General features: G+C 40.1%; 1 pseudogene; it reads left to right on the top strand.

Annotated features, from left to right (window-relative positions):
- The first annotated feature begins 4,194 nt into the window (after positions 1–4,194).
- On the top strand, positions 4,195–5,221 carry LOC142838711 (glyceraldehyde-3-phosphate dehydrogenase pseudogene; annotated as a pseudogene).
- Positions 5,222–7,717: the final 2,496 nt, after the last annotated feature.

Below are 7,717 nucleotides of genomic sequence, written 5' to 3'. Positions count from 1 at the left end.
GGGCACAAAGTTTATGGGAGTAACCAAGAAATATCTGATTTGACTTAAGGCCTACTCCATGAGATGGAACCCCTACCTGACACTCCTGGAGTGATCAAAAGTCAGAGCCTAGATAACCCAGAGACCTACGTTAAAATAAAACACTACTGGTTCAAAAAAATTAAATGCATAGGTAGTGACAAAATGACTTTTAATAATATTCTGCTATATTCTCAGTTCAGTGCCTTTTTCAGTCATCATTAGAAGAGCTTCCTTCTGTCGCAGATGGGAAAAATAAAGAAACACATATCCAGTCATTACACAGACTATATGTATGTAATACACACATACATATATATATTATATATATATATATTATTATATATATAATAGCTTTCAGTTTAGTATTTTTGTGTAACTCCTGAATGTTTGAATAACTGGGTCTCTGAGTCTTCTACCTTCCACTGGGGTCTGTTTGTATTGTTAGGTTGCCCTGTCCAACTTTGATGTGATGGGTTTTGTTTTACCTTATCACATTTTATTTTGTTAGGTTTTGCTGTTATCTATTAGAAACCTGTTCTTTGCTAATGAAGGACAGAAAGGGAATGGATCTGGAAGGACAGGAAGCTGAAGGGAGCTTGGAGGAATGGAAGGACGGGAAACTGTAGCCAGTATATATTGTATGAGCATAGAATCTATTTTCATGGAAAGAGGGAAAAGATAGCTGAGTTTAAGTAAGATACATAACTCATATGTGTAGACAAGACTGAATAACTCAGCTCTTGTCAACCTCAGTTTACCTAACTGTGAAGTCTTCATATAACATAATATGACAAATAAGACACTTTGCACAGAGACTTAAGAATGTTTATAGTAATTGTGCAAGAATTCAATTGTAACAGAAGGAACCTAGGCTCTTTCTGATAAAGAGAAATTCATAGTCTTTTGGTCATTTATACCATTAAGATACTTCTCAGTTTGCCTTCCCTTGAGGTCATGAGAAGTAGAAATACTCTTCCTTCAGCTGACGGAGAACATCTGCAAGGTGAGCAAGAATATGTGGAAACCCCTGTATAACCTAGAGTATTAAGTGGATGCCCTGTGGAACAGAAACAGCCGTGAGTGGCCAGGGTAGCTGTGGTGGTTTCTGTAAATGGACTGAAGTGCTCTCCCAATATCAGAAGCTAGCTTAGAGTTTTTCTGCCATCCCTGAGGTCTTTAATGCCGTGAAGGCTCCCATGGCTTAGCTCATGGTATAAGTGGATGGTAGGAAACTCTATAGTATTCATGAAGAACAGAAATGGAGCTGAGGTTACCATTTTCTGGTGGAACTTCCAGAGTGGCATCAAGATTGTTTATAGCCCTGAAGACTTGAGAACTATGGAGACAATAAGTGTCCTTTCCCATCTAAACTCTACTTTTGTTAGGCCTGATGCAATTGATTAGCCCTACTTTGAGCAGTTCCAACTGTGGTATTGAGGACATAATGCCAGTTACCAATTAAGTAGCTCACTTCACTGATCCTGGAAACCTTGGTCATTAAAAGGAATGGGAAGAGTTTGTGACAAATATCTAGCATAGAATGAATATTTCTTCTACAGCAAACACTGGATGACAGCAAATGACCTTATGAAAGTGTGTGATCCAGTGTTGCAAAGCCAGGGGAACTTCAAATTCACGTGTTAGAAAGAGAGCTGCAGAATACCCAGCATCAGAAACCAGTCGACCTATTCAAATGCACCTGGAGGGGGGGGGGTGAAGATTGAGGGAAGATATTGACAAGAAACAGAAGATAGAGTCGGGAGGGCATCCAGTGAATACTATATCCCCCAAATTTATTTCTTATAACCCTTATGTACCCCAAGCAAAAAGCAGAGGGCAAAAGACTTCCTACAAGGAACAACTGAGTGTAATTACTTCTTTAATTCTCAAAGTATCCAGTAATCACACCTTAAATCAAACATCCTATTATTTGCCTTTAGGATCAGAACATCTAGTAACCACACCTTAGATCCAACATCCCCAATCCCACTCCCCCCAATCTCTCCCCAGTCTTTCCCTTCTCCCTTCTCGCTCCCCCTCTCCCTTCCCCTGTCCCTACCCTTACCTCCACCCCTACTACCATGCTCCCAACTTTTGCCTGGCGATCTTGTTTGCTTCCAATTTCCAGGAGGATCAATATACGTTTTTCTTTGGGTTGACCTTGTTATTTGTCTTATCTAGGCTTGTGAACTATAAGCTCAATGTCCTTTGTTTATGGCTAGAGTCCACTAATGAGTGAGTACATATCATATTCATCTTTTTGGGTCTGGGTTATCTCACTCAGGATAGTTTTTTCTATTTCTATCATTGGTGTTTTTAATTTTAGCCATTCTGACAGGTGTAAGATGGAAGAAAGAAAACATCTTCAACAAATGGTGCTAGCATAACTGGATGTCAACCTGTTGAAGAATGAAAATAGATCCATATCTATTACCATGCACAAAACTCAAGTCCAAATGGATTAAAGACCTCAATATAAATCTGACCACACTGAACCTGATAGAAAAGAAAGTGGGAAATAGACTGCAACACATGGGCACAGGAGATCGCTTCCTACGTATAATCCCAGTAGCACAGACAATGACAGCAACAATGAATAAATGGGACCTCCTGAAACTGAGAATATTCTGTAATGTATAGGACACTATCATTAAGACAAAAAGGCATCCTACTGAATGGGAAAAGATCTTCATCAACTCAAATCAGACAAAGGTCTGATCTCCAAAATATATAAAGAACTCAAGAAACTAGACATTAAAATTCTAATTAACCCAATTAAAAAATGGGGTACAAAACTGAACAAAATTCTCAACAGAAGAATTTCAAATGGCCAAAAGACACTTAAGGTCATGTTCAACTTCCTTAGTGATCAGGGAAATGCAAATCAAAATAACTTTAAGGGAAAATATTTTAAGTAAATAGTTAATCAATAAAAATAGAAATGGCTATATTAATATTGGACAAAACAAAGGTTAATGTTGTTAAAGGGTAAAAAGAAGTAAACCCTACTGTAGTCTGCTACAGAAACTCTGATCTAGGCATCCACAACGGACTTTGCTGAAGGAAAGTGTTCCAATAAGTCTTCTCCTGTCTACTTACAAAACCATCTGTTAGTAGGCAGTTGTATACATGGTTTGACTATGGTTTGTCCCTGTTGAGGCTCATGTTTAAGCCTAATTCTCATTGTCAGGTACTAAAAAGAAAATTAATCTAACTACAGTGTACGTGGGTAGAAGGGGATGTTCCAGTAGATTCTGAGTAGGTAAAGCCATCACTGTGGCATGCCTCTAATTGATTATGGGATGAAGAGCACTTTCTGTATCTTACCATGTGATGCCCTGTGTGATCCGAGGATCCTGCCAATGAGAACACCATCACCAGATGTTGCACCTCGGCCTTGATTCAGAAATAATCTAAGCCAAAATAAACCTCTACTCTTTGTGATTTACCAGCACATTGTGGTAGGCTCTTAGTAAGAGGAAATATATGTGATATGAGATGAGATGGGGGACAGTCAGAAAAAAAAATAATCATAACCAAGCAAAATCCATCAAGGCAGATTTGTAGATGAAAAAAGAAAGGGGAAAAAGACCACTAAATCTGAAGATGGACCTACAGACTGAAGCCTAGCTGTCTCCCTGCATTCCATTTTCACCACCCTGTATTCTACCTGCCTCCCTACCAGACCCTTAAATCAGTCTTCAGAGCATTTTGCTCAGACTCAAATCCCATTACACTGATAAATATCAAATAAGTGATGTTACTTAAGACAAAATTAAACAAAAAACCTATAACTTATAAGTCTATTTACAGCCTATGAGAGAAATTTACATAAAAGAATAACTTTTCAAAATGACAATGCTTTCAAATTAAAATAACTAATAACTATATTGAAACTGAAAGTCAGTCCCTTGTGCCTTTACTAGGGTATAAAATAAACACAGGTATTACCAAGAATTTGAAACAGTTGTTATTTGCCACTGCTGACACCACATAGTTGACATTCCTATCAATTCTTCACTCAAGAGTGAATAAAAGTCATAATGGCTCAGTCTAAATTACATCACAAAAGAACTGAGCCAAAAGGCAGAAGTTGGCTCTCTGCTCCTCCCTGTTCGAGAGACAGCTGCTTCTTTTCGTGCAGTGCAGTGCCAGCCTCGTTCCAGAGACACGATGGTGAAGGTCAGAGTCAACGGATTTGACCATATTGGACGCCTGGTTTCCAGGGCTGCCTTCACTTCTGGCAAAGTGGACGTTGTTGCCATCAATGACCCTTTCATCGACCTCAGCTACATGGTCTACATGTTCCAGTATGACTCCACCCATGGCAAGTTCAAAGGCACAGTTAAGGCTGAGAATGGGAAGCTTGTCATCAACGGGAAAGCCATCACCATCTTCCAGGAGCGAGATCCTGCCACCATCAAATGAGGGGATGCTGGCACCGAGTATGTTGTGGAGTCGACCACTGTCTTCACCACCATGGAGGAAGCTGGGGTCCACTTGAAGGGTGGGGCCAAAGGGGTCATCATCTCTGCCCCTTCTCCAGATGCCCCCATGTTTGTGATGGGTGTGAACCATGACAAATATGACAATTCCCTCAAGATTGTCAGCAATGCTTCCTGTACTACCAACTGCTTAGCCCCTTGGCCAAGGTCATCCATGACAACTTTGGCATCGTGGAAGAACTCATGACCACAGTCCATGCTATCATGGCCACCCAGAAGACTGTGGATGGCCCCTCTGGGAAGCTGTGGTGAGACGGCCGTGGCACTGCCCAGAACATCATCCCTGCATCCACTGGCGCTGCCAAGGCTGTGGGCAAAGTCATCCCAGAGCTGAATGGGAAGCTCACAGGCATGGCCTTCCGCGTTCCTACCCCCAATGTGTCTGTCGTGGATCTGACATGCCTCCTGGAGAAAGCTGCCAAGTATGATGACATCAAGAAGGTGGTGAAGCAGGCATCCGAGGGCCCACTAAAGGGCATCCTGGGTTACACTGAGGACCAGGTTGTCTCCTGTGACTTTAACAGTGACTCCCACTCTTCCACCTTCTATGCTGGGGCTGGCATTGCTCTCAATGACAACTTTGTAAAGCTCATTTCCTGGTACGACAATGAATTCGGCTACAGCAACAGAGTGGAGGACCTCATGGCCTCCATGGCCTCCAAGGAGTAAGAAGCCCGCCCTGGACCACCCATCCCAGCAAGACACAGCAAGAGAGAGGCCCTCGGCTACTGAGCAGTCCTTGTCCTAACTAACCCTTGACACTGAGCATCTCCTTCACAGTTTCCATCCCAGACCCCCAGATAGCAGGAGGGTGCTTAGGGAGCCCTACTCTCTTGAATACCATCAATAAAGTTCATTGCACCCCTCAAAAAAAAAAAGGCAGAAGTTCCCTGGACTGACTCTATGTTCTAAACAGTCCAGCATATCTTTTGCTATTCTAACCCCCAACTTTAGAGGAAAAGAGAACACCACAGTTCAAAATTAAGAAAGAGCCAACCAAGCATCCAGAGTAAGAAGGATTTGGGGGAAGATATCACTGGAGATTGCAGCAGGTGCAAAAGTAAAACAATGATCTCAGAACTCTAGGGCCTGGGAATTGTTCCATTTTAAAATAATCCCCTGAAAGAACGAATCTCCAGATACCATTCAGATGTTTCTTGTCCCAAGAAGTCTAGCTGTATGACCTTGAGCATGCACCTAAGTTTTCAATGCCCTTGATATCTTCACATACAAAACATAAGGCTCATTATTATTATTGCACAGTGATGTAAAATCTGATTTTAAAACAGGATGCTTGGTAATAGGTGTCTGGTCATTGTTATATCAGGGGGTGCAGCTTTCCTGAGCTGGGTTTGTTCCTTTCAGTGATGTACCTGCCTTTGAGAAATCCATGTAACTGTAACTAATACTCCTATAAGAAACCCCAATTTACTCTCTGTTTCCATAAATTGACTTAAGTAGAATTATCTCTTTGACCTATTGCCAGTGCCTACACTGGAGTAAAGAGATATTTGTTTAGTTCACCCTAATAAAAGTTCCATGACACAGTGTGCAATCCTAAGGAACCAAAGACAAGTTGGAACTTAATTAAGCATTAGGGGTTTTGGTGTGCCAATCATACCTAAGCAAGTTGCCTGATTTTCTTCATGTTCAACTTGCCTGTGGTGGTTCGAATAAAAAATGGCCCCTATAGGCCCACAGGGAGTGGCACTATTAAGAGGTGTGGCCTTGTTGGAGGAAGTGTGGCCTTTTTGGAGGAAGTTGTCACTGGAGGTGAGCATTGAGGCTTTAGAAATTGAAACCAGGCCCAGTGTCTCTTCTGGTTGTCTCTAGCTGCCTGCTGATCCAGACATAGAACTTTTGGCTGCCTCTCCAGCATCATATACACCTGCTGGGTGCCAGGCTTCCTCCCACAATTATAATGGAATAAACCTTTGAATTGTAGGAAAGACCAAATTAAACATTTTTGTTTATAAGTTGCTGTGGTCATGGTGTCTCTTCACATCAATAGAATTCCCAACTAAGACATTACCAAAATGGTTAATTAATCCTGAGTCCTAATGACATTTTCTGCTACTCCTTAAATTAGTTACTTTACTGCTGCTGTGATAAACTTTAGGCCAAAATAAACTGTGATAAACTATAGGACAAAGTAATTCATTTATGAATTATGGACAGTTTATTTTGGCCTACGGTTCCAGAGTGAGAGTCCACGATATCAGCAGGCAACTTGAGCAGGAGGCTGAGAGATCATTAGTTCAACTGCAAACACTAAGCAGATCTGGTTAACTGCAAGTGGATGCACAGCATTAAGTTCTTAAGGTTCAGTCCAGAGGCACACTTTCTCCAACAAGTCTCTGAACTTCCCTACTAACTGGGGAACCAGCATACTTGTGCCCATGCACTGCTATTTCTCATGCAAACTGTCACACTCCTAAAAGTATGTTTATTTTGTCTTTATAGGGATATGCTCAATACGCCGCATAAAAAAATCACAGACTTTAGAAATTCAATAAATTTAACCATTGCATTCTTAAATGTTCAAGGAGCTGCAGCTACAACTTTTATTCTAGACAAATATCTAGATAAATCTGTTCGAATATGTTCTATTACCATCAATCTCTTCAGATTTCAGGTACAACATTATAATTATTCTTTTAGAAAAAAAAACCTGCTTTAATGTTAGTCAAAAATTAAAGTTTGATTGTCATTGAAAATACTGTAAGAAAACAATGATTTTTATAATATAACTTGAAATCTTAGATTAAGCATTCACATTGCTTTAGGATGGTCTCATTTTCATACCCATATTTTTCCCAGAGAACATAGTCTTACTCATAAATGGTTATACAGTAGCATCCTTAAGAAAGCAAATACATTGTATGTACCTTGACAGTAATTTATTCTGCTTTGGATTAGTTTTGTTACTTGTTTTTGATTGCTATTTATTGAAAATGTTAGCGGTGGAGATAGCACAATGAACCAAACATATATTTTTCTGTCCAATGGGAAATTCAAACTTTTAGTAAATATTGTTACCATAAGGTGTTTATATCTATAAACTCTTTAGTGTATTTTAAGATTTGCATCATAGTACAAATTTAGTATGTTAAAGAAATACTTTGAAGAAATTGCCCATTACTGCATATTATAATGTTAGTACTAAAGGATTTTGAGAAAATAAGCAACAA

The sequence above is a fragment of the Microtus pennsylvanicus genome, chromosome 20 (genome assembly GCF_037038515.1).
Source record: "Microtus pennsylvanicus isolate mMicPen1 chromosome 20, mMicPen1.hap1, whole genome shotgun sequence".
Lineage (NCBI taxonomy): Eukaryota > Metazoa > Chordata > Mammalia > Rodentia > Cricetidae > Microtus > Microtus pennsylvanicus.
This window is presented reverse-complemented; position numbering and strand designations above follow the sequence as displayed.